Source organism: Maylandia zebra, linkage group LG3 (genome assembly GCF_041146795.1).
Source record: "Maylandia zebra isolate NMK-2024a linkage group LG3, Mzebra_GT3a, whole genome shotgun sequence".
In the NCBI taxonomy this organism is placed as follows: Eukaryota; Metazoa; Chordata; class Actinopteri; order Cichliformes; family Cichlidae; genus Maylandia; species Maylandia zebra.
This window is the reverse complement of record NC_135169.1, coordinates 45927997-45952985: the sequence shown is the minus strand read 5'-3', so window position 1 is coordinate 45952985 and position 24989 is coordinate 45927997. Positions and strand designations below refer to the sequence as shown.

General features: G+C 42.4%; 1 protein-coding gene and 1 long non-coding RNA gene across 4 annotated transcripts in view; one reads left to right on the top strand and one right to left on the bottom strand.

Annotated features, from left to right (window-relative positions):
- Positions 1-9605: 9605 nt before the first annotated feature.
- Positions 9606-24125, bottom strand: LOC143416551 (uncharacterized). Its single transcript, XR_013096943.1, has 3 exons — positions 23800-24125; positions 23522-23598; positions 9606-10019 (listed from the first exon to the last, which is right to left on the bottom strand). It is a non-coding gene; the product is annotated as an uncharacterized LOC143416551 (long non-coding RNA).
- Positions 21538-24989, top strand: part of nlgn2a (neuroligin 2a) — a 243817-nt gene continuing 240365 nt past the window's right edge. The window contains exons 1-2 of one of the 3 annotated variants that reach the window (XM_076881938.1): positions 21541-22363; positions 22476-22568. The gene's annotated coding sequence lies outside the window, so the exon portion shown is untranslated. Of the gene's footprint in view, positions 22569-24989 lie in introns of all 3 variants that reach the window. The other 2 variants (XM_076881939.1, XM_076881937.1) reach the window with 2 other exon arrangements.

The following is a 24989-nucleotide window of genomic DNA, read 5'->3' as shown; positions in this document are numbered from 1 at the left end:
CTGTCAAACAAAGCTGTATGAAACGTTTCCAGCTGTTAGTGTCATGGTTGCTAGGCAACCTGGGCAGCACGACGGAGGCTAGACCGTCCCATTTCACAAGCCTCGCACTTCCGGCCTTAGCGGTCTTTGAGTACGCGGCCCGTGTGGACCGTTAAGGCTGCGTACTTTAAGGCTGCAGACCCTGAAATGGGATACAGCCTACTTCTACAAACGTTTGCAAATGAACTATAGGATGTCACCTGTGTAACAGGTGTGGACGTGACTGCAAATGACAACAACCCAGCCAAATCACAGAGCAGGGTCACCAAATGATCACCATTTGGTCACCATTTGTAGCAACTGACTTCTTTGGAGTCAGTCGCTACAGAACTCTTGTTGCTTCAGCATACCAAAACATTTTGGACAATTCCATGCTCCAAACTTTGTGGGAATAGTTTGGGAATGGCCCTTTCCTCTTCCAACATGACTGCACACCAGGTCCGTGAAGACATGGATGAGTGAGTTTGGTGTGCAAGAACTTGATTGGCATGCACAGAGTCCTGACCTCAACCTGATAGAACACACTTGGGATGAATTAGAGTGGCGACTGCGGCAGGCCGTTTAGTCCACCAGTGTCTGATCTTACCAAAGCGCTTCTGGAAGAATGGTCAGGAAGTCCCCAAAACATACTCCTAAACCTTGTGGAAAGCCTTCTCAGAAGAGGCGACGTTGTTATAGCTGCAAAGAGTGGGCCAACGTCATTTTGAACCCTGTTGACTAAGAGTGGGATGTCACTCAACACCATAAGCATGTGAAGGAAAATAAGCAAATACATTTGGCAGTATAGTGTAGCTGTCCCTGCTTGAGATACGTTTGTTCAGACTCTGCTTGTTAAAAGACAGTTCTTTCTTCCCACTGTCACCAAGTGCTGTGGCTGACAATCATACCACCCTGAGCGTGCCCACTCTCAACAGGGTCTGGCTTGATTAGTACTTGGCGGCTGTAGCTCAGGAGTTAGAGCAGGTCATCTACTAATCTGAAGGCTGGTGGTTTGATGCTGCTCCAGTCTGCATGCCAGAGTATTCTTGGGCAAAATACTGAACCCTGAGTTGTTCTGCGATGCATCCGTCAGAGTGTGAATGTTAGATAGAAAACATCTTGTATAAAGTGCTTTGAATGCTCAAGTAGAGTAGGAAAGCGCTCCATAAAAACTCATCCATTTACCATTACGAGACTGTCTGATTATTGGGGTTTTCTTTTTAGCACTGTAGGCTTTTACCTTACAATATCACCTTCAGGTGACTGTTGATGTAGCAATGTATGAATCAAACTGAAATCAATTAAATTGGCTAACTATATCTCACTTGCTAATTTTATCAGAACCAAAGTCATCTTTTCAAAATGTTAATTGGCTAGTTTGCTAAATTGCCAGCTAACATGAGTCTAACAATTGCTTTTTTATATAGTGGAAGCCAAATGGGAGCATTTAGCCAACTAGCTGAAGCATGCACATATGCCTGTATATGTACTGGTACTGGACAGTCTTATGTTTGTCTCATTACTCTTTTGGACGATGTTTGCAAGTAAAACAAAACACAAACAACAGATAACAATAAGAATTATATTAACAAAGTTTTTCTGGGGTTACATGGAGCTCGTTTGGAAAGAAAAAACAGTGTATATACAGCAGAAATTTCATTTTCCCTCCAACTTAAAGCACTGCCTTGGGTTGTTTTGTAAATCCAATTTCCTTGTTAGCTGTATAGTTAGGTACGTCTGTTGGTGATGCATCTTTGTTCTCAAAAGAATTTAAGTGTAAGACAAACAAAGTGGGAACAGGCTGTCTCATCAACAAACAAATAAGGATTCCACTTTGTTTTTCTTCTGCAGGTAACAAGACAGATGGAAGTGCCTCAGCAAGACCCCAAAGACGCCATTATTTCAAGATATAAGCTACACTCTGAGTGACGCTTTCAGAAATGAAGACTTTGCTTTGTTACACTGTTGGAAGTGTTATCAATTTACTCACTTTTGCACTCTGATTTTTTCTCATAGCAAAAGCAAAAGTAATATGGGAAAACATTAAAATATAAAGTTCCATGTGGGTCGTGGCTCAAGAGTTGGGAGTTTGCCTTGTAATCGGAGGGTTGCCGGTTCAACCCCTGGCTTGGACAGTCTCGGTCGTTGTGTCCTTGGGCGAGGCGCTTCACCCGTTGCCTACTGGTGGTAGTCAGAGGGCCCGGTGGCGCCAGTGGATGTGTAAAGCGCTATACCAATACAGGCCATTTTACCATTTACCCGCTCGCTATCCACATTGGGTCAACATGGCCGGATGAGAGGTTTTTGGACAAAGTTTGTGTTTTTTCCATTGTTTAAGTACTGCTTCCAGCCAAGAATGATACCATATATGCCCTATAGCTGCAGAAAAGGCTAGCATTGTTATCTTTTTACAAAAAAAAAAAAACCAGCTAAACATGAGAGGTTTTTGGACAAAGTTTGTGTTCTCCATTCTTTAAGCACCGCACCGTTTCAAAAGTACCGGTTTGGCACCGGTATCGGATAAAACCTAAACAATACCCATCCCTATTCACGCAGGCCATGAGCCTAGTCATGACCAGACTTCCTGGTAACCATCAGTCACAAAGTTCAAATGTGCATTCTACAACTGGGTGTACAATGGTTACTGGAAGTTGTTGGCAGGTGCAAGTTGAAAAACTTCCTTGTGATTGTTTTGGTTGCTAAAGGATTGCCATTGTCTATTAGAAGATGCTGACCTGTCTGCAAACGCTTGCTATTTACTCTCTAAGATGTAGTAGTACTATTCACAGAGTTTCATAGCGATGTAAGCCAAGCTCCAAAACATTACAAGTATTTATTTCTGGACAAAACCAGGAAAAATAAGATATTAGGACAAAACTGAAGAATACAGTCAAATGGGAGGAAGCTTGAAAAAAGGCCAGAAGCAGGACTGCATGAGCAAAAACAAATGTTTTATCCAGTAAAACATGAATAATCTATCTGTCAGAATAGCTGTGTAAAACTGAAATCCTGTTCAACAAACCAGACATGTGTTTTGCGGTGTGTTCAATCAGCATAGACAGCAAGCATGTACACTTCATTTTCACACAAATGGAGCCTCACATGAAGAAATCAAAAACAGCACGGCTGGTCCTTGTCCTCATTCTTGTGCCAAAAGCTTTGCCTGTTGGGCGGTGTTCTCTCCCTCTCTCTCTTTTTCCTCCAGATTTTCAAAAAGAACCAAAGATTTTTGAAATTCTCCATTAACCTTGATGTGTTTTGACGGCTACAGCCCATCACTGTCTTCAGCTTGCTTTGAGAAGCCACAACCACGTCCAATTATCTATCCGTTGGGGTGCTTTCATGTCTTTGAGATGTTTAGTCACAAATGTGCGTATTGTGCCCCGGTGTCACAGCTTTTCATGCTCCAGCTCTGTCGCTCATCCATGTCATTACATAGCTTTTAGCGAAGGGGAAAGATGGTGGGAGAGAGAAAGAAAGAGAGGCGAAGGATAGAAGAGAGAGGGAGGGAGAAGAGTCGGGCCTGTCGAATGACATTTTGTCTGTGTGTCCAGGCTATTGTTTGCTAGGGGAGACAACACCAGTCGTTGCTGTTACACTGGCTGGCAGAGTGACACACGCACATACCCTGGATCAAAATAGCCTCAGGTACACGCACAAACGTGCACGATATTTGTCTCTATCTTCATATCAGCACTGAAAATAATTGTTGTTGTGGGTGTTTTAAACAAAATAGTTCCATTTTCGGTCTGTAGTTGATCGTACAACCGACAACTATATGCCGCTCGAAACAATGCAATCAAAGCACATTCACGCTGCTGTGATATTAAGTCACTCTGTGCTTAATGTCAGGTTGTTTGTCCCCTGCAGGTATCCACACAATTGTACATACAAAAACATGCAGGCATGCACAACCATAAAATCTGAAATATAAGCACACACACGTGCACGCTCATATCCACACACAAAGATGCGGTTACAGCAGGCTCCCCACACTGAGCCAGTATAATTAGCACACTCGTTAAGCTCATCTGCATCTCTCTTCAAAGGAGATCGATGCAAATGGATAGGACTTAGCCACTGGCAGCAATTAGGCCAAAAACATATCCTAGCTGGAGAAACTTGGTTCCAGCGAGGCAAAATTGGTTTCATTGTGGGGAATAAATGCGTTTTCTGCCCCTGCAATGAGCGCATAATAGAATCCAAACTGAATACTTTCATTTACTCTCTTGTCAAATCAAGTTGTGTTTAATCACGTTCGGCACCAGCCCTCCTGGTTATCACATAATCCTGGGCTCTAAGGGAGAACAGAGTTTCATTAGGAAAATGCAACACCATCACCGATTCATTCTGCTAACAGGTCTCGGCTTCGCTGCCATACACTCATCTATCTTATTCCCATTTTGTTGTCAAAAAACTATTAGAAACACTTACGTGACCCACACAGTGCACTCGGTGGCCTGTTATTTACTGCGAACTTCATTTGTTGACTTAGTCATGTGGCAGTAACATTTAGTCCTGTAGACACGATCAAGATGGTTTGGCCTGAGTATTTCAAAAACTCCTGATCTACTGGGATTTCCCCACACAGCCATCTCTGGGGTTTATAGAGAATAGTCCAGAAAAGAGAAAGTATCCAGTGATTGGCAGGTCTCAAGTACCTTGATGATCAAAGGAAAATGGTCATGGATAGGAAGGCAACAGTAACTCAAGTAACCACTTGTTACAATGATTGTATCAGAACTCGTGATGCACAATACACTAGATCTTCAAGGAGATGGGCTTCACCAGCAGAGGACCACACCGGGTGCTACTCCTTTCAGCTAAGAACAGGAAACTGAGGCTACGGTTCACATGGGCTCATCAAATTTGGACAATAGGAGATTGGAGAAATGTTTCCTGGTCTATTAAGTCATGATTACCGCTGTGATATTCAGATGGAAGTGTCAGAAATTGGCGCAGACAGCATAAAAACATCCATTCTATTTTGTGTCAGTGGTTCAAACTGCTGGTGGTGTGATGGTATGAGGGAAAAATCCAGTGAGCAGCAGTTCTCTGGACCAAACTGCCTTGAATGGCCAGACCAAGCTGATAGGAAAGCAAGAGTAATTCAAATAACTTTTTGTTACACCAACGGTTTGCAGAAAAGCATGTCCAAATGCACAACATGTCAAATCTTGCAGATGGGCTACAGCAGCAGAAGACCACACCAATGCCACTCCTGTGAGAACTGGAAAACTTTTCTCAAAAATTGGAAAATAAAAGACAGGAAAATAATTGGTGGGTCTGTTGAGTCTTTCTGCTGCAAAAACAGCACATGTCAGCGGTTCGTGATGGTGGTTGTGTAATGGTGTGAGAGATATTTTCACACTTTGGACACTAATGTTTTTCCAGCACGTTATTAAATCCATGCCATGAAGAATTAAGGCAGTTCTGGAGGCAAAGGGGGTCCAACCAAGTCCTCGCAGTACCTAATTAACTGGTGTGTATTAATATGTGGCATTGTAATGGCATAGTACCAGCACATTAATATATAAAGTAGAATAGGACTATAAAACAACCCTTGCTTCTTATATTTCACTGTTAAACTTTATGATATTTGTGCAGCAGGTCATTCCTTTACTTAAACTAAAGGAGACCTATTATACTTTTCTTTGCTGTCATATTATATATGGTATTTTGCTGGTGAATGCTCTGCATGTTTTAGATAATGAGTTGTGCAAATAATCTCTGTTTCAAACAGTTTTCCTCCTTTTGCATCATCTGTCACTGAGAGGGAATATCCATAATAAATCCAATCAGAAGATATTTGCTTTGAAAGGAGAGTGACCTTACAGTAAGGTCTGCACCAAGGCCCAGTATCAGTTATATAAGGTTTATTTTCAGCTGTCATTCATGCAAAGCTATGTCAGTAAGTCCATGAATTAAAAATATGGAGCTGGGAATGAAATATTTTCCTTTTTTAGTGTTTCTTTTGTGTTTTATGGGACGTGTCGAGATTTCAAACAAGAGTAAGAGATTTCACAAAAGTTGCTGTGCTTTAGCCTTTTTTACTAATATGTTTTAGTCTGGAACCAAGTGGTAGCCTGTTCATTAGACAAGCACTGTCTTCCCTTTGAGCCACAGTGAAAATACAATCTGCTGCTTTGAGCACTTTATCGTCTGTGTTTTAATGACTTTGTCTTCACTTTCCCAGCAGCACCGCTGCTGAATGGTTTTTTTCTAAAACATTACAATGTCAAAACTACCGACTTTGTATACAACGAGTAATTATGAACAAAATGATTATTACTTTCAAACCAAATCATGTTTGAGCAAGGATACAGATCATCTGATTCAGTCATCAGTGGCAATCCAGCCACTCGGGAAGGCACACACACACACACACACTATTCATCTTGGCATCACAGTCCTGACGCATGGACTCTTGTGTCTAAAATTCCTCCGTTACAGTATTTCCAGCCCAACATCCATGTAGAGCACCATATTGGTCTCCAGATGCAATAATGATGACAGTTCACACAGAACCTCCTTCTCCAGAGAGCCTACAAGAGAACATGCCCCACTCCTCTAGTTCCTTGTGGAAAAGTCTTCCTGTCCTCGTGAAATTGTTCCTCCAAACCCACTGAAGCGTTCTTCACTTACTCCTGCTGTAGGTCGTCCAGATCCTCACCCAAAGACACAGCCACATCAGTGTCTGGTTTGTTTCCAGATGTGTCTCAGTCAGACTTCTAACTCTGGGGCTGAAAAATTAAGCCAACAAAAGTTAGCTGATCCCCACAAATGGTAAAATGGTGAATGGCCTGTATTTGTATAGCGCTTTACTTGGTCTCTATGGACCCCAAACTCGTGTTAAAATTCCCAGTCTCACTGTGTTTCAGTTTTTGTGAGTGAAATTCTATTATTTTACTAATCAGTCACATGTATATCTCTGTGTTTCTTGTAGTTTATGGATGCAGCTTGTTAATGAAGCTTAGTGCTACCTGATAACTTATCACTCAGATCTCTAGACTAAGTATGATCACCTATGACTCTAATAAAGCTAAATGTTTGTGCCTTAAATCCTAAAGCTGACTCTTTCTTATCCTCTGCACTGTGCCGTGGTGCTAGTTTGCCTGGCATTTTTCCTTTTCTCATTTTTTTCCACCCTTTTTGCTGGAACTGCGCTGATTTACAAGAGTTGGCACATGAAAAGATAGCATGTCCCGCTGTTGACTGTTGCCACTCTCCTTATCATTACCATTCCTTGCTGAATTACCTGTGTGCATGTGAGCGGGGTTTAAATGGCAACATCGCCCTCGGTGCCGTTGTGACTCAGGCCATCCATCTCATTCACCTTACCTTGCTTATTCCTCCCATCTTCTGGCTCCATCAGTCTGTTTTCGCACTTCTAATGAGTCCCCTTCTGAATGCTTGTTTTTCTGCAACACCATTAGAATTTCCGTGCCACGGCTCTGATGGACGCATATTTGCCAGGAGCTAAATTCACAGCAGAGTGAAATAGGGGAGGAACGGATGCCCACACGCATAAGTTCAACATTATGAATCTTTAAATATTCTAACTAGGCAAATGTTGGCAAAAGTGGTAATCAGCAACCCCCTCCAGCATGAATGCCATCAGAGGAGTTAATTAACACCAGGAGAAGGGTCTTGGCTTCTTTTTTTTTTCGAGGCATCTCACATGGAGATAGAGTTAGAGCCGGATTTTAAGCCTCGCTGTCCAGTGCCCGGTGGACAGCTAGAATCAGCTGTGAAGAATGTAAGAAGTAGCAGGGTTTCTACAACCAATCCCTTTATGTTTGAAAGAAAAGGGAGCAACAAGGAATAGAACAGTAAATCTCTGCAAAGGCTTTGCGACTTTTTAAATCCTGGCCTCATTAGTCATGTACCTGGAGAGACGCAGGAGATGGCGAGCAGGAAGATGAACCAAAGAGATTCATACTTTCACGAAGAGAAAGTGTCATGGCAACATTAGTGCAATGAAATGGCTTCATGTAGGAGTGAACCAACTCCACTTTATGCTGTTTACTTTTAATGCTGCTCTGCTATGTGTGTGTATATATATATGTATATATATATATAGTCTCACCGTGTAAAAGTATCCCCGTACATTCATGTTTTACTCTGGAGAAATAATGCATTTGGTTCCTTGTTTTCATGTCCCTAACGACAGTAAAAACATTCAGCCGTAACTGTAAACTTAATCTGTATTCAGCTTTCACAATGACAATATTTTTTACTGCTGCTGTCTATAATTGCAAGTCATAACTAACTTTTGCCAAGACGGACGCAAAAAGATTTGTATACATATACATTGCTCAAAAATAAAAAAAAACATTTTGAAAATACTCAATAAGAAAAATCACACTGGATCTCTATACTGATATGGACTGGGTAATGTGTTAGGAATAAAAGTCAGGGTGCCATTGCTTATCCTGTAGAGGTCCCTCCAAGGGTGCACCTCCCCAGACCACCACTGACCCACCACCAAACTGGTCTTGCCAAACGATGTTACAGGCAGCACAGCGTTCTGCACGGCTTCCCCAGACCCTTTCACGTGGTCACATGTGCTCAGGCTGATCCTGCTCTCATCTGTGAAAAGCACAGGGCAACAGTGCTGGACCTGCCAATTCTGATATTCTATGACAAATGCCAATGAAACCGGGCATTGAGCACAAAGACCACTAGAGGATGTCAGGTTCTCAGGCCACCCTCATGAAGTCTGTTTGTGATTGTTTGGTCAGAGACAGTCACACAGTGGACTGCTGGAGGTCCTATTGTAGGTGTTTCCACTGCTCATCCTCTCCCTGCACAAAGGAGCAGATACCAGTCCTGCTGATGGATTTTGGACTTTCTATGGCATCGTCAAGCTCTCCTAGAATAACTATCTGTTTCCTGGAATCTCCTCCATCCTCTTGAGGCTGTGCTGGGAGACACAGCAAACCTTCTGGCAATGGCGCATATTGATGTGCCATCCTGGAGTATTTGGACTACCTATGGAAGGACCAGATATGGCCTCATTAGAGCAGTAGTGACACTGACCCTGTGACTTAGAGTCAGAAAAGGTGATGGGGGTGGAGGAATGTCAGTGGCCTCCATCTGTAAAGCCGTTTTGGGGATTGTTTCATCGTTGCCTGTCTAGTGCACCTGGTGTTAATTTCGTTAACGCCAGAGTAGCTGTAACTGATTAACAACTGGAACTGGATGCATGGATACTGACATCAGTACGTCCAGTTGTGCCTCTTCTATCAACTCTAATTTGGTCTTCTCCAGCTCCAGAAAATGCGTCTGGTGTTGGGTCTTACACTTGTGTATCACTTAGTGTAAGACAGTTGATACAAGTGGGTTTATTAAAGTTTTCATTTGCTGGTGCTCCTGGAAATGAGTCTTTATGTGGAAACAAAGTAGAATAACAGGAGTGAACAAAACCGTAAAATTGCAAGACTTTAATCACAAGTAATGAACTGAAAGAGATTAAAAGGTATTATAGAATTGATTAAAACAGTAAAGCGGGACGTTAATTCTCCATAGCCTTGTCACCACGACCAGTTTTATAAAAAATACACTGATTTAAACTTTGGCTCCTTTTAGCTCTTTCCCCTTATCTTAGCCCTTATTTCCTTATATTAACACCTTTCCTAATGAGTGAGACACTCACTCAGGTGCTCGTTTTTACAAATTGCATGTAGTATTATCTTTAGTGCTTTCTGTTTAATTCTTATCTAGAGCCAGTTTCCCCCACAGGGACCATTAAAGTATCTAATCACCTAATCTAATAACACTGGAAACTTTAAGTGTTTTACACATCGCAAGGAAACTATTGCTTTAAGCTCAACGTCATCCATCTGGAACAATGATATAGCTCGTGATAGAGTCGTTGAGATGCCTATCACCTGGATACTCTTCCCAGAGGAGCCACTTTCTGCTTTCATTATGTTGATTTAGCTGTGCTCCTTATGGTGCCTCTCCGTTTCTGAATGCTTTGCTCACGAGGCAGCAAGCTGCAAAAGAAAACAAAAGGAAGGCAGACAGTGGATGAATTAAATACATCAAAAACAATTACACTCAGCAAAATGTCAGGCCAGGATAAGCCTGCCTAATAACCGGTAAAACTGCGTCTCATTCTGCTTATTATTCATAATGGCGTCTGTACAGTCACACATGGAAATGCGAGCACGCTGGTGTGTATTAGAAACCCGTGCATGATAGAAAATGTTGATTTTCACACTTTGTTCTGCTTTATTAAATGGCATCCTTTATTCTGCTTTGGTTGGGGTCAGTAAGGCAATCAATTAACATCAAGCAGTCAGTTAGTCATACATTACCTGTCACTCGTGGAAAATGAATGACATTATTTTGCTAATTGCTTGGAAACTCTTGGAAATGAGCCTTTTATTACCTCCAAAGTCTCAGCAAAGTCGGTGGTGGTAGTGGTGGTGGGGATTCACAAATGCTAATCACCTCATAATTCTTGACCCACTGGACGTGAGTGCAGCAATGTTGCCAAGACTCTTTAAAGTTAATGTGATGAGTACAATGAGATCAAGACCAATAAAAACTTGTTAAAAGGAGCAAGAAAGCAAATTAGTTCATACTCTTTGATAAGATAATTCCATCTGTCACAATTAACTCCAGCTCAGGGTGACAGGGAGCTGGAGCCAAGCTAAAACCCTATCCCTAAACCCTAACCTAGATAGGTCATCAGTTAATCAAAGGGTTAATGCAAAGAGACAATCGAGCATTTATTGTTCTGCAATTCAAAACAGCCCATTTAAAAATCTCTGATATTACACATAAGAACGTGTCACATGAAAGGACCAACAAAAGTCATGGAATTAACGCTCCTATCAGAGTACCGTCGAAGACTCGTCCACTTTCTTCTTCAAGGCTTATGCATAGCTAACAAAATGCCTTTTAACATTTTAATTGCATGTTAGCTCCTGTAGGTTTCTGACTTCACTCGAGGCTGTAGGTTACTTAACTGTAAAGCATAACTGCATGTCAGCATATAGCTGCCACAAACGGCTAGTGGGGTTAGACAATGTGGTCAAATACTTCAGAAAAACTTCATTGACAATACAGATTTGAAAGAATGACTTACAAGTTAGAAAATCTATGATCATTGGAAAAACTAGTTACACCTGTGAATTCAAGGGGCACATGTGTGCTATTATAATTTTAATGTTTACAGTGAATACTATAATTTATAAAAACAAAGATACATTATTAAAAAATAGTTTTAGACTAAAGGGAAAAAAAGATCTGATTAGCCATAAGGTGCAGCCTTGAACTTACGTCCTTCCACTGACTTCCTGTTAGCTAATGTGCGATTTTTAGCTAGCCTACTTAGCTTTAGCAACGTGCATAAGGGTTTGTTTTTTCATCAATAAACGTTCAGTTATGGAAACTTAAAAGTGAGCGTGAACTTTTACAACAATTAACAAAAATGTCAGGAGCATTAGGGATCTAAACTGGGAAAGGCAAAGCCTGATGATGGATATGAAGAAGGGGACCCACTGAGGATGCTAGCATTGCTGATGGTATTAGTGCTCGTCCTCAAGAAGGCCCATGATGACCGGTTCCTCAAAAGTCTCCCCCATCACCATTTGAGAATGAGCACATAAGTTTAAATAAAAGTTGGTTGGACCAATATAAATGTGCTAGAATACAGTGTGCACAGAGGTTTAGCATTTTGCTTTGCTTATTTATATTTATTAAAACAAGGGTTTGGGTTTCATTTGGAGCCAGCATTTACTAATAATGGCTTCAGCAACTGGCGAATGGCCTCAGCATCCCTGAAGAGTCGTCATGAAACTGCGGGACATAAATTTTGCTGTCGAGACATGGAGTGAGTTTAAAATAAATAAATAAATAAATGGAAACACAGGCAAGTGGCTCCAAATAGCAAAAACGATTGATAAAGGCATTGGTTACTTTCAGTTCATTGGTTACTTTCATGTAATTTCAGCTTTGACTGAAATTACATGAAAGCTGTGGTGGAAAGCATGCGTTTCTCACAGTGAGATCACCGTGAGGATGAACAATCATAGGACAGGACAGGAGCAATTGTATGAGCTTCACAGGAATGCTTGTAATCCATCAAATATATGGCTATATACATCCATTGTGACATATAAAATGAGATTTGTGCAGTAATTATTAGGATCTGGTGGGCATGTGTGTTGTTGTTCCTGGGTTTTGTTTCCCTTTTCGGCACAGGTAGGCAGGACACCTGCGGCGCATCGGACTTCATCAGTGGGAGCCAGTGGCGGTCCTAGCCTGTTTGGCGCCCTGGGCGAACACTCCCTCTGGCGCACCTTGCAAACGAAGGGCGCCCTTACTCCCAGCAAATGGGCGATAGAAAACTGATCGGTGCCTATGCCGTTCCCAATATGCGCTGGCATGATGTTGCGGCAGCATGAGTACTAGCAATTTTTTTTTTTTTTTTTTTTTTTTTGCCGATGCCCGTGATGCCACCCCCCACCACGATGCCGCCCCGGGCAACCGCCCGTGTCGCCCATATCAAAAACCACTACTGGTGGGAGCATTTATGGAGCTGTGTGACGGACGTCTGGTGTCGGAGTATTGTCGCTTCCACAAGAGTCTGTTGATTCCACGCTACTAAGCTATATGTTTAAAGATCCGTCTTCCTGCCTGCTTTCCCTCTGCACCAGCCTGTCTCGCCGCCTGCTCGCCTGCCTGTTTCGTTTGGTATTGGCCTTCTCGGATCTGTGACAGAGATTTACCTCGCACCAGCCTGTCACCACTGCCCATACCTGTATTTTCTGTGTTTCAAGTAAGCTCTCCAACTCTCCCCGTTCACCTAAGTTTAAATCTTGACTTTCGACGCTATCCCCTAACTCTGTTTGTCCCTCATCCTAAGGTCGCTCCGGTGCGCCACCTATCCTCCCGCATACCTCAGCTCTGTTTCATCCGCTCGGCTCCGTCTCCTCGCACATTTACCCTGTCACTGTACATAGCCCCATCCCTTGTAAATATTCCCCTAGTACTGTAAATAAATCCGGATCCACCGCAATCCCGAGCCCGTGTGTGTTTCTGCTACTAAATCCACCCGTTTAAGTCACCTAACAGTAATAGCTGATACAATACTTAGAAAATATGCTCTACAAGTTTTTCTCTGGGTTGTTAGTTCACAATGTTCAAAAACATAAGGGAAGATAAGCTGACAGCACAGTGTATTGAACTAAAGAGGCTGTGTTTTGCTCGACAGGCACACCAGTATATTGCAAAGGCCAGCAATCCGGACAACACTCATTGACATCCAGTGCCAGTGAAATCTGCATTGGACGACATCGGTGCAATCACTGGCAGCAGGATTATTTTACATCTTGTTCATTCTAATGATGCTTTCACAACAACCATATCACAAGAGTCACCTCAAGGTGCTTTATACACTGTAAGGTGGATCCTTAAAATAATAAATAGCAAACAACCCTCTTTGAGCAACCACTTGGCGACAGTGGGAAGGAAAAACTCTTTTAACAGGAGGAAACCTCCAGCAGAACCAGGCTGAGGTAAGGGGAAGCCATCTACCATGCACTGTTTGGGATGAGGAGAGGAAACAAGAGGACCTGACAGGAACTTCACTACGTGAGAGAAGGCAGGCAAAAACAGCTGGAATAATGGATGGCCTGAAAATCCACATATTGTATGACACAATGCATTTTAACAGAGACAAACACTATAGTGAGAGGTGTGCCAGCCTGAGGCCCAAAACGCACATTTATTAAGTTTTCCTTTTAGTTATTAAGCCATAAACTATGATTCCCTATAGAGTCTCACTGCTGTGCTCATAAACTCCTGTAACATTACATTTGGAAAACACAATGCTGATTACTTGAGATGATTTAACTGCTGGATGACTATTCGATCGGTGGCTGAAATAACCACATAATCCCTGTCTTCTGTTCACTCTAGATATGTGCAGGCAGGATTATCAATCTTACAGCTATTATATCCTGTGGGTGCATGTGCTCCCATGTGCTCATGGATCTTTGCATGTGTCGTGGGTGTTGCAGTAAAAGCTAAACTCTTGTGGTTGACACATTAATAGCAGGTTAAATCTTAAATTCAGAAACACCCTCTCTATAGAAAAACCAACCAACTGCACAACATCTGCGAATCATACAACTTGCTGAAGTTGTAGTCATTAGCGCCACAATGGCTGTCCTCTGAAAATGCCACAGACAGCACTGCATTACTTGGATAGTCTTGCTGTGGAAAACAGATGGACAAGTGCTTCAAACCTAGCAGGTACAGGGATTATTAGCTGAAATCTAAATTTTGTGACAGCTCATGGACTTTATAGAGCATGGTATAATTAAACATATATGCGTGACATTAAAAAAAATACATTAATAAAACAAACTCTTGCTCCCTCTGTAGCACAGAACTACAAGATAAAACTTACTCTGAAAACGTATCAGTTAAACTATTCAATATGTGGCGTGGCCTAGTTGGAGTGGACTTCTAGCCAAGACTGCTGTAGTAAATGCATTTTCCTCACAATGAAGCTCAGAGGAATGAGTGTGATGTATGATGTGACATTTATAGATGGCACCAGAAATGCCTGTGAATATGCAAAAACACAGGCTGACAGGATGGCTCCAGAAACCTCGCAGTGGAGGAATATTCCTGCCCGGTAACAACCCAAAGCACACTGCCAGAATCACACAAGTTTCCAAAAAAAAAAGAAAAAAAAAAGGCAGAAATATAAACAGAGCAAGAAGCAAGCACAAACTTCTTGGACTGGCTCTACCTCATAGCAACCCATATTTTTTATTTATTTATTTTTGAACAGTCTGTGATATTATGAAGCCCTTAAGCCCTCCGAATATGTTTGAATGTTTGTTCCTCATTTGGTTCTTCTTGTTTGGTGTTTTTACTACTGCTATTTACTACTGCAGGAGCCAGGATACATGGGTGCACAGTTAATGCTAGCAAACAAACCTTATGGGTCCAGTTCATGTCCTAAAAACCTATTAATTAGTGTTAACAGTGCATAAATTTGAAGCTGGAATTTTCAAGTTCAGTCAGGACCCTAACCTCCTCAAGTTGGACTTTCAACTGGGAAAATTGGAAGTCCTCACTGTGCCTTAATAATCCAAGATGGCGGCATTGGTAAAACTCTAAAACGTGTCATCTGTACAGCCACAAACATGCTGCAGCTTTGTTTTTAACAACAAAAAGCAAAAAGAAACCTTGAATTGTATTGCTAGAGATGCATTAATCCATTAAAGAATTCCTAAGAAGGCACAAACACGTTCAAGAGGTCGACTTTACAACGAAGCTCTAACTACCAGAGTGAGGCCTCTTATACTTGGATCAGCTGCATGCATTGGCATCTAAATAGATGAGTTAGAAAAAGTCATCCATGTACAGCTGTTATGAAGAAGGAACATATTCATATAAACCAACATATTTATTGTACCAGGCTGTAAACATTTTGATTGTTAAAGTTGGGAATTTCTACAAGCATTTTTCCAATTTTAAAAAGAAGGGACTGCTTTTTCTTTTTGCACCAGTAAAGGACCTGCACTGGCTTCACTTTAAAACCGGTTATCCTCCAGGCTAAAGAGGTCTGAGTCTGTCACCAAAAATTAAAGTGGTCATATGAAGTACAGAAAAAGCAAATGGCTTTAATAAAGGTGTGATGAGTTCTGCAGTGAGGTCTCTACTTTGAGTTTATCAGATATTATTCTACTGTCCGGTTTGGAGATCATGTGGTTTATTTAATTACAGGGGTGTATTCCATTCTGTATACCGTATGTGTGCCATCTGTATGAGCTGAACATATGCTGCTGTCCATTTGCACTATAAAGTGTTGGGAAGCTCAATACTTGCATCAATCGAGCACATGTTCGCTTGTTCATTATGTGAGTTTACTACCTCCTTACCATGAATAATGCATGCGTCCAGACTTCCTCTCTCAGAAGCCTCTCTCACTCACCGTTGCAACATATGAACCTATTAATGTTAATAAAAACTACACGTGCATATGTGATCACTAGGCCATAAAGTTTTAAGTTCGGAGGAGTCAATGAAAAATGCAAAGTCACACTGTGCAGGCTTCTCTCCTTCTCTTTCTTTATATCTCAGTGCAACAGCCTGCATCGAAGGGACATGTGGTGCTGCAATTAGCTCTGGCCGATTCATGGATGTGGAAACTATGCCAGTGCTCAGATGGGTACAATTAAAAACAGATGCCTCTCCAGCTAATAGGATGTGCATGTGTTTGCGTGTGGCACTGAGATACTGCTACAGAGAGCGAGAGAAGGTGCGGCATATGATGGGAACCAATGCAAGCTTTGCTACTTCAGAACTAATCTGCTGGGCTCCCTGCTGCTTCAGATCAGAGGAGAGGGATACGATCCCCGACCCCAAGGGGGTGAAAGCTTGCTGAGGAGCAGAGATATCAGAAAGCAGGGTCGGAGGGAGGGACGATAGCTGGATGGAGGGAAGGAGACTTAGTGGTAAGAGGAGAGGCTGGCAGAGGGTTTCTGGGTGAGGGTGGGAAATGGAGGGAAGACAGAAAGCAGGTAAATAAATCAACAGAAACCTCAGCAGGTCATAAGCCTTCTGAGGTTTGTGGTGTAGAAGTATTGGTTTCTCTGCAGAGACAGTTATGCTCTTAGCAATTATTACAACATCTTGTACAACATACTGGATTCATTTCCTCTCTAGATCTCACTTAACCTTGAATGTATTGATTTAGCAGCTTCGGGAGGAGGCCAGCATCTTTCTCAACCTTAACATGGAAAAACAACTCCCAAACACATCCCGAGTCTATAGTAAACACTTTTATTATCACAGAGATAACAATGCATGTATGTGACATTGTGATGAGCTCCCAGACACAAGCTGCTCTACACTACCTACAGCAGTGGCTAAAGAAACAGGTTATTACTATCAGGAACTCGTAGAGACCGAAACGTTTCATGCATCTATTAATGTGGACTTACAGCTAACTAGGCCTCTTAGTTAGCTAGTTTAGTGTTTTCTGTTAATTTATGTTGTAAATTTATGTTGCATGTAGCACCTTGGTTCCTGGAGGAACGTTGTTTCGCCTCACTGTGTACTGTTAAACTGTATATGGTTGAAGTGACAATAAAGCCAACTTGACTTGACTTGACTTGACCGCTCCATTATTTATTTAAAAAAAAACACAACATAAACACTAAATATTATAAGCTAAATAATCAGCCAAGCTTGATATTTTTTTCAAGGCTTAAAAAAAAACAAAAAACCCTAGCTTATAAACATCATGATCATTTCATTTCATGACTCAGAAATCTTCCAACTTCAGGTATTAAAGGAAAGATTACTGTTGTAAGATGTGCAACCAAGATGTGTTTGTGCAATGTGATAAATTATCAATATACATTTATTGCAATTAAGCTTCCTCAGCATGCAGTTTAAAGTTCTGTAGCCCATATAAAAACCATGCTAGTCTAGTGCTAGTTTTGGCTAGCAGGTAGCGTTTATTACCCTTGATCGTAACACATCAGTAATGTGACAAAGAGGAAATACCTTTTTCTTCATGAAAATAAGTACACAACCTCTGGGTGCCAAAGACTTTTAATGAGTCTCGTGAACACTTACGGCTGGCTCCATAAGTGTTTCAAACCCTGTTAGCTTCCATGTTAAAATGCCTGAATGCAACCAAATAGCTAGCGTTAGCTGACACCCATAGCCAATGCTAGACCATTCACAGCGACTACTCCATCTTTTATCTCCAGTGTATACTGAGAATGGACAATGACACCGTGCTCCACAGATCTAACTAATACTTAAGCTATCTTTCTATGCTATACTTGACTCATACATCGCAATCTGCAGCAGAGCAACACTTCCAATAAATAACTCTCTGGTAAAAAAACAACAACAACAACCTTTATAGTAATAAGTGAGAATGTGAGTGTGTGAAACACAGCATGACACCAGGAGGTAAAGAGCAGGAAGCTGATTGAGGCAGGTGCCTCACAGCCAACACGGAGGTATAAAGACTGAAGAGAAGGAAAGTGAAGCAATGCACAAGTCAACAAAGGTTATCTGGGACAATTTTAGCAGTAAAGAGCAGACACTGTGTGATATATAACAGCCTTAAAGATGTAATGGTGACGCTACAGAGAATGGAATAAGGCCACCGAGGGAGGATAAGAGGGGCAAGATTTTGAGCTTTCATTGTTGCGCTGTATGACTGAAGGATAATTACTGTTGCGAGAAGAAGAGGAGAATGAGTGCATTTAAAGTGTCTGTACCATGCAGTCCCTCTGCTTCTCCTGCCAAGCTAAGGTCCAGCCATGTAGTAGCTCTGTCTCTTTTCCCCTAAACAGCTTTGTGAGTTAAAAGCTCTTGGCTCTGAGTTTGTTGCCAGCTATTTGAACAGACTTTTGCAGGCCTTCCCTACCCACAGAGGAGTAATACCCTCCGACTATGTGTACATAGGTGAGTGCATACTACAGTCGTTGTGAATTAATTACTAGGGACCAATAACGTATTTCTCCTGGACAGTCGGTTTTAAAGTGTGTGACAGTGTCGTACGTCTCAGTCTGCAAACACAGAAGGGATTTGTGGGTATACTTACTGGGTCAGGTTGCTGGAAAGTAAATTAGGCGGAGAGAAAATACTCTGGGTGCCTGAGACAGAAAGGTTAATGGCTTTATGAGATTGCAGTGACATATTATTGCAAACACCTCAGAGCAAACAAATTATTTGATTGTGATATTGAAGAATGTAGCAGTTGTTCCTGCCTGTTAATGGAATATTAAATCCACAGGGTGTGGACATGTGTTACTGTGCCTTACAGTGCCATGTACGTACATCCTCGTATTGTTTTTGAATAAAGTGTAACACTTTCCAACGACATTTTTAGGTTCTTGGTGGTCTACCTCAACAGTAGCATAAGGATAATTAGCTTTTTTCACTTATTTATTCAACAGATTTATTACTGTGTGTGAAATTATTCAGTGAAATAAGTAAGTACACTTTGGACTCAAACACTTGCGTTACTGTCTGTAGTGCAAAAGGAACATTTTGTAGCAAGTGCAAGCTAAATTGTTAGTTTTGCGGTGGTACTAAACAACACTACAAAGAAAATTACTTCAACTGATTTACGTCAATGGATGTAAAAAATTATTGGTGGAAAAAACTGCAAGCTTTTTAGTAGTGTACTTGAAGAACAGAAGCTTGCTTTTCCTTTGTTTGTGTATTTAAAGATAATAGCTGTAAAAAAGCATTGGTGGAAAAAAACTATGTACACTTTGGCCTCTTAAGTTAGCGTCGTATCCGTTATTAATTTAGCCTCTGCTTCTAAACAAGCAAAGCAGGTTGTAAAGTCGATACACAGCATGCATAAATGATTTTGAAGGCAGATTTTTAAAGCAAAAATAGAAAGAAAACTGGATTCAAAATCAAGACCACTGGAAATAAAGGTGATACAGATATATTTCTTGCACGTGCAAGAAATACAAATTAAAAAAGCATAATACAAAAGTCTGATGCATCCATAGCTTACCTGATTTTTGAACCACAGAATCGGCTACGATACACTGGAAAGCTTAGGTAGAGTTTTAGGCAACATAAAGAACGATAGTGAGATCAGCCTGACTGTGAAACGCTCAGAATATGAGGCTGAGAATTTTAACACTGATCCTAAACATGGAAGTAAAAATAAATGAGTGGCTAAGATGTTGGATGTCAAAAGATTGGAATCACTCAAATTCCCTTCATATGCAGGATTTATGGCTTTCCTTGCATATACAACTCATTTTAAATCCCCCAACATTTCAGCTGGATTCAAATCTGGGCTTTGAACAGGCCATTCTATAACTGTGCTCTCTTCTTTTTGAGATTTAAGATGCAGAATTCATACTTTGATGGAAAAAATATGATGAAAAAGTTAAAAAATCCCCACTGGATGTACTTATTTTTTTCCCACATCAGTGTAACAATGTATTCCCTGTAAGTCTCAACGCATTGTTTTCCCTTGTGGGCACCAACTATTTCATTTTAAAGTAGCTCTCTTTTGAAAATCCAGACAATAGAAGAAAAGAATCTGAGGTGGGTGTCTGCAGGGACCCCAGGGGCACATCAAAGGGGCGGTTGACTGGTCAGTTATGCAGAGAGCTGCAGTAATCAAGCACAACCGGCTTTAATGATGTTGGAACACACACATAAACACATGAATTCTGCTCAGGACAGCAGCTCCCACCGGGGCTTAACAACCGCAAAACTGACCTCTAACAAAATAGCATCACGGCTTTAGGAATGAGCTGCGTGCAGGCATGGATGGTCCATGCAGGCTCAGGTATCAGGTTTCCCTGGTGGGCCATTACCTCTGATGCCTGGCTAGGGTCTATCAAGTGTAGGACATCAAAATCACGGCTGTACATGCAGACACGCATTTACAGGCCCTCTGCCTCCTCAGATTGGCCTTGGGATGTCAAAAGGGGGAATGAACATCGACCGGCAGGGACCATTTGTCTCAGTAGTGGAAATTTTAGCCCCACAGTGTCCGCTCTCCCCCTTTCCTCCTCCTCTCTCTCTCCGCCTCCTCTCAGGCATTTTTGAGGTGTCTGAAGGTAAAAAGCAAGACGGGTGGACATGATGTTTTGGCTGACTGACAACAGATCAGCTCCCCACATGGGTGGAGAGACAGCCTGTTTCTCTGTGGTTTATGAGGATGTGAATAGTGAACGGATGTAAAGCTGTAAATCTGTCTGGGAGCACAGGCATCAGCTGGCTGTACCTAGGGGTTACCGTTGTTAGACTATACTTTAACTAAAGTGACTGCAAACAGCAGAAGGTGACGATGGAGCAAAAAAAAAAAAAGAAAAGTTTTATTCAGCGAGCTGGGAATTCCTGGCAGGCATCAGCCACCAACTGTGGATACATGGCTCTGCAGTGGAATAGTGACGGAGGCAGATGTTTGGCTGTGTTACGAACCCGGTAATAAGACAGGCATGTGGCTGTGTTGCATCCAGAGGAGCAGGTGCTGCCACCACACTGCCATTACCATCTGCACTGATGAGATCAGGGACCCAGCCGTGCTGGATGTTTGATGATTATTATCCCTTAAAGTAAAATATAAAATAAATAATCATGCAAGCTGGTGAAGTCGGGAGTATCATTTTTATCTCCCGCGATTTCACTGTAAAATTAGTTTATTGTCTCATTTGGCCCTGGCAATGTGATATTCACGCCTCAAATATGTCTCTGCAGTAAGCACTAGCCAGTCTGCCAGTATGAACTGAAGTGGATGGATGAGGAAATGGTGGAGGTTAGGAGAATGGTGAAGGGATAGAGGGAAAGAAAGATGCAGAGTGATGGAGGAGAGGATGTAAAAAAAATGGGATAGTATCCCTTTAATATCCTCTGACGTCATGATGATGCAGCTCTGCCGGGCTGGGTGCGAGCGTAGGAAAGGAGGAGAGTGATGCCGACAAAAAAAAAAGAAACTCCTCAGCACTATTTTTTTAGTCCCCTTGAAGAGAAGAAGGAACACCCTTTATACAAGAGGGCGGATTAACACCTATTGTCACTAGCAAGTGAATATGTCAACGAAAGCACGCTGAACGCCACACGCTTTAATAGAAAAAGCGACCATATTGAGGTCAGAGGAAAGCGTTGCCAGGGCGACCGGCTTGCTAGGGAGGACACTGCGGCGCGCGTCACACGCCGGGGACGAGCGTAGCTGCCTGCCTGCGTGCGTGCCTTACGAGGGTGCGCACGTGCGCGAGCGCGCGACGGCCAGCCGGAGCGGTCACGGCATCCTCGCAGCAGCAGCAGCGGCAGAGGCAGCATCCTTCTCTTCAAGACTGCTGGAGCACCGCGATTTGTGCGTCCGCCGTTTCTGATACAAGCTAAAGCGAGCCGAGCCGGAAGCTCGGCAGCGTCTTGGCTGTCTTTACTGGGATTTATTTTGGATTTATCGTCGACGTCCTAGGAAAATAAGAAGAAAACACAGTCCGAGAGAGTAAACCTGAGTAGCTGAGACCACTGGTCAACACAGGTGATACTTTCCGGCTGTCAAATCCGCCGAGTCCCCGCAGACACGTCCGGGTTATTTCGGGGTTATTTTGCAGTTTAAAGGCCTCGATAAAAAGAGACATTGGTCCTGTGGCACGCTGGACTGTCAGCAGAGAAATTCATTTCTTGCGGGGACCAACCCGAGCTCGGCTGCTCGTATGGAGAATCCTACTAAACCGAGCTGTTTGTGGTGGGTATTGCAGTAGAGGCAGCTTTATTTTTGGGATTCAGTCTCCACTCTGTCATCGTCTCCAGCCATGAAGTCCCACCTGCCGGCCCGGTTGGACTGAACGAGGTAGAGCTCTGCCGAGGGGGACCTCCCCCCTCTCCTCCCTCCCCAAAGTATTTGAGCTATTTTCTTTTTTTTTTTTATTTGTTTTCATTTTTATCTTTGTTTTTCCCGCGAGCTGGCGGAAGGTTTAAGGAGAAGGACGAAATCTGAAGAGAACAGCAGTGGGAATCTGGCGCCCTACCAGCACCCGTGGATCCCACGTTAACAGGTAGGCTGAGGTTTACACGGTGGATGCTGATTGAGGTTATTCTCACTGAAAATTCTTCGAATTTGATTCATATCTAAAGTGTGTGTCAGCAGCTGAGTGAGAGGATGCATTGACCCCCACCCCTAAAAAAAACATGCCTGGAATGAATTATATGTTGTGTTACTTGCAGTCTTTTCCCCCCAGCATGCTTTAAAAAAAAAAAAAGTATGTATATTTGCTGTGGACCTGTTGAGAATGAACCACACTTCGTGCAGATGAGCTCCTCCATAATCACACAGAAGATGCATCCGCTGTGTCATTAATGAGGGACCTGCACTCAGAGCTCTTCTGGTGGGATGAGAGAAACAGAGGCTGCCATTCGGTCAGGCTCAGCTTATTCCTGTGCCCCTGGATTACATGCAGCATTTGTAGCATTTTCTAATCAATAGAGCTTCTCTGAGATTGCAGAGAATTGCTCATTGTGCCTTTTTTTTTTTGGCATTATCTGGAAGATAGAGATGAAGGAGGAAACCATGGGAATTCTCGCAAGCAACTTAAATTGAGCCTGTTTTCATCTGACCTTTATTCTCAAAAGACCCCAGGAAGCGCCTTGGCCATGAGAACATATTCCCCTAAATGCTCCCCTACAAACACGCACACACACACAGATAAATGCACACAGACACACAGCACGAAGAATGGGGTGCATTTATATGCTGTGGCTGATGTTGTGGGGCATTCGGATCAGCAGGGCCTTCTAGATGATAGAATTCAACAGGGACAAGAAGACCTCTGTTCTTATCTACAGCAGAGAAGGGGAAGGCTCTCCTTGGTTTAGGCAGCTATCCTGCCCTATATAGCAGATAGGGACATCTCCTCTGTGGGGAGAAAGCATTTAAATGGAGGCAGAGGGAAATATGTGGAAATGTGTCCTTGTGCTAAATAGATGTTGTCACAGAGGAGTTGTTATTTACCTCGCCGGCAACCAGCTAGAAACTTTGAAGACCCGCCGAGATGTTTAAGGGGGATAAAGGTGGCGTGCTAATGCAGTCTGTTGAGGAATTGCAGACATTTGTGTGAGCGAGCAATACGTACACACAGAGAGAGATAAAAATGAAATAGAGGGAAAGACATTAGTACATCCTAGCTCCATTGTTACAATGCTCTCGGTGCTCATTGCAGCTGAGCACCTGGCATTGCAGAGTGTATAAATGTAAGTATAAATATGTATATGAAGATCAGAATCTTTTACCCTTAAAAAATTGGCATTAGTCGGCCTCTAGATGTTATCGCTGTCATCTCGAGGTTTGCTGGTCGGGTTGAGTCACATATGATCATATTCTGATTGGTTGGACAGCCAGAGGTATAACCTCTGAAGGAAACGTTACATTAGCAGCACTCTGGGTTGGATCCATGACCATTTACCCAGTATACGGTCTTGGGGGTGGCTGAAGCTGGTCTGAGACAGAGCAAAAGGTGGATCCACCAAGATCCTTTGGAGGAGGTGGTCTCGGTATGGTTCCAAACAAACTCCATCTGTCCAATGAGGGGACTCATTCTCATGTGGTTTGTAGTCATGCATTTTTGTTTGCTTGGATTTTTCTCTTAAAACACCCTAACTGAACAAACTTATTGGATAAAAGCTTGTTAATCTCAAATCCTGAGCAAATGAGCATGTCCAGAATAATCATTCTTTCTGCCTCTTAGAATGACCATAATTGATCAAATGGAAAGTTCTGTTCATTGTTAGCTTTGCAAAGTGGACAAAGGGAAGTGTACTGAGGTCAAAGGCAAAAGGGGCCAAGCACTGTTTTGTGGTTGTGTAGACTTCAACACAACCAGAAAAGTCACACCTTGCCTGCCATTGGAAAGAATGCAGGTTGAAAGCACTTTGTGTTGGCTTCCCTTTGTAGACCCGGAAGCTGTGTCCGCCTTTGATACTCTCCGGTTAAAATCATTTGTTTTACCTGTCCATACATGGGCTGTTTCTCAGAACCACAGATTATTGGAAAAGAGGGACATGTTAAATAAGACTGTCTGCATAACATTTTTTTTCTGAGGAAAAAACCCCAAAAAGGCCAAAGAGTCAAGCGTCAGCTATATCTCACTTCAACAAACAAAACAGTATATCCTCTGAAAATGGCTGGCCAACTTTTGTGCTTCAGGCCTGAGGCTTTGGGAGTAAATATATCAGAGTTGGCACATATTTCAGTGTCTTTGGCATTTAGCATCTTCTCCAGTTCTGGAATTTGCCAGTAGCAGCAGCTAGACCCAGACCGAGCTGGATGTGAAGCCTTCTCTCCCCTTAAAAACAGAAAAGCATGTAATGGGGCCTGTTAGCCATCTTCATCTTGTGTTGGGATCACCGGTTACCGTAGTTCTGTTTTTGGAAATCTTACAAACATGGGCAGAAGGTCAGCTGTCCATTGGTGTTGCTTTAGT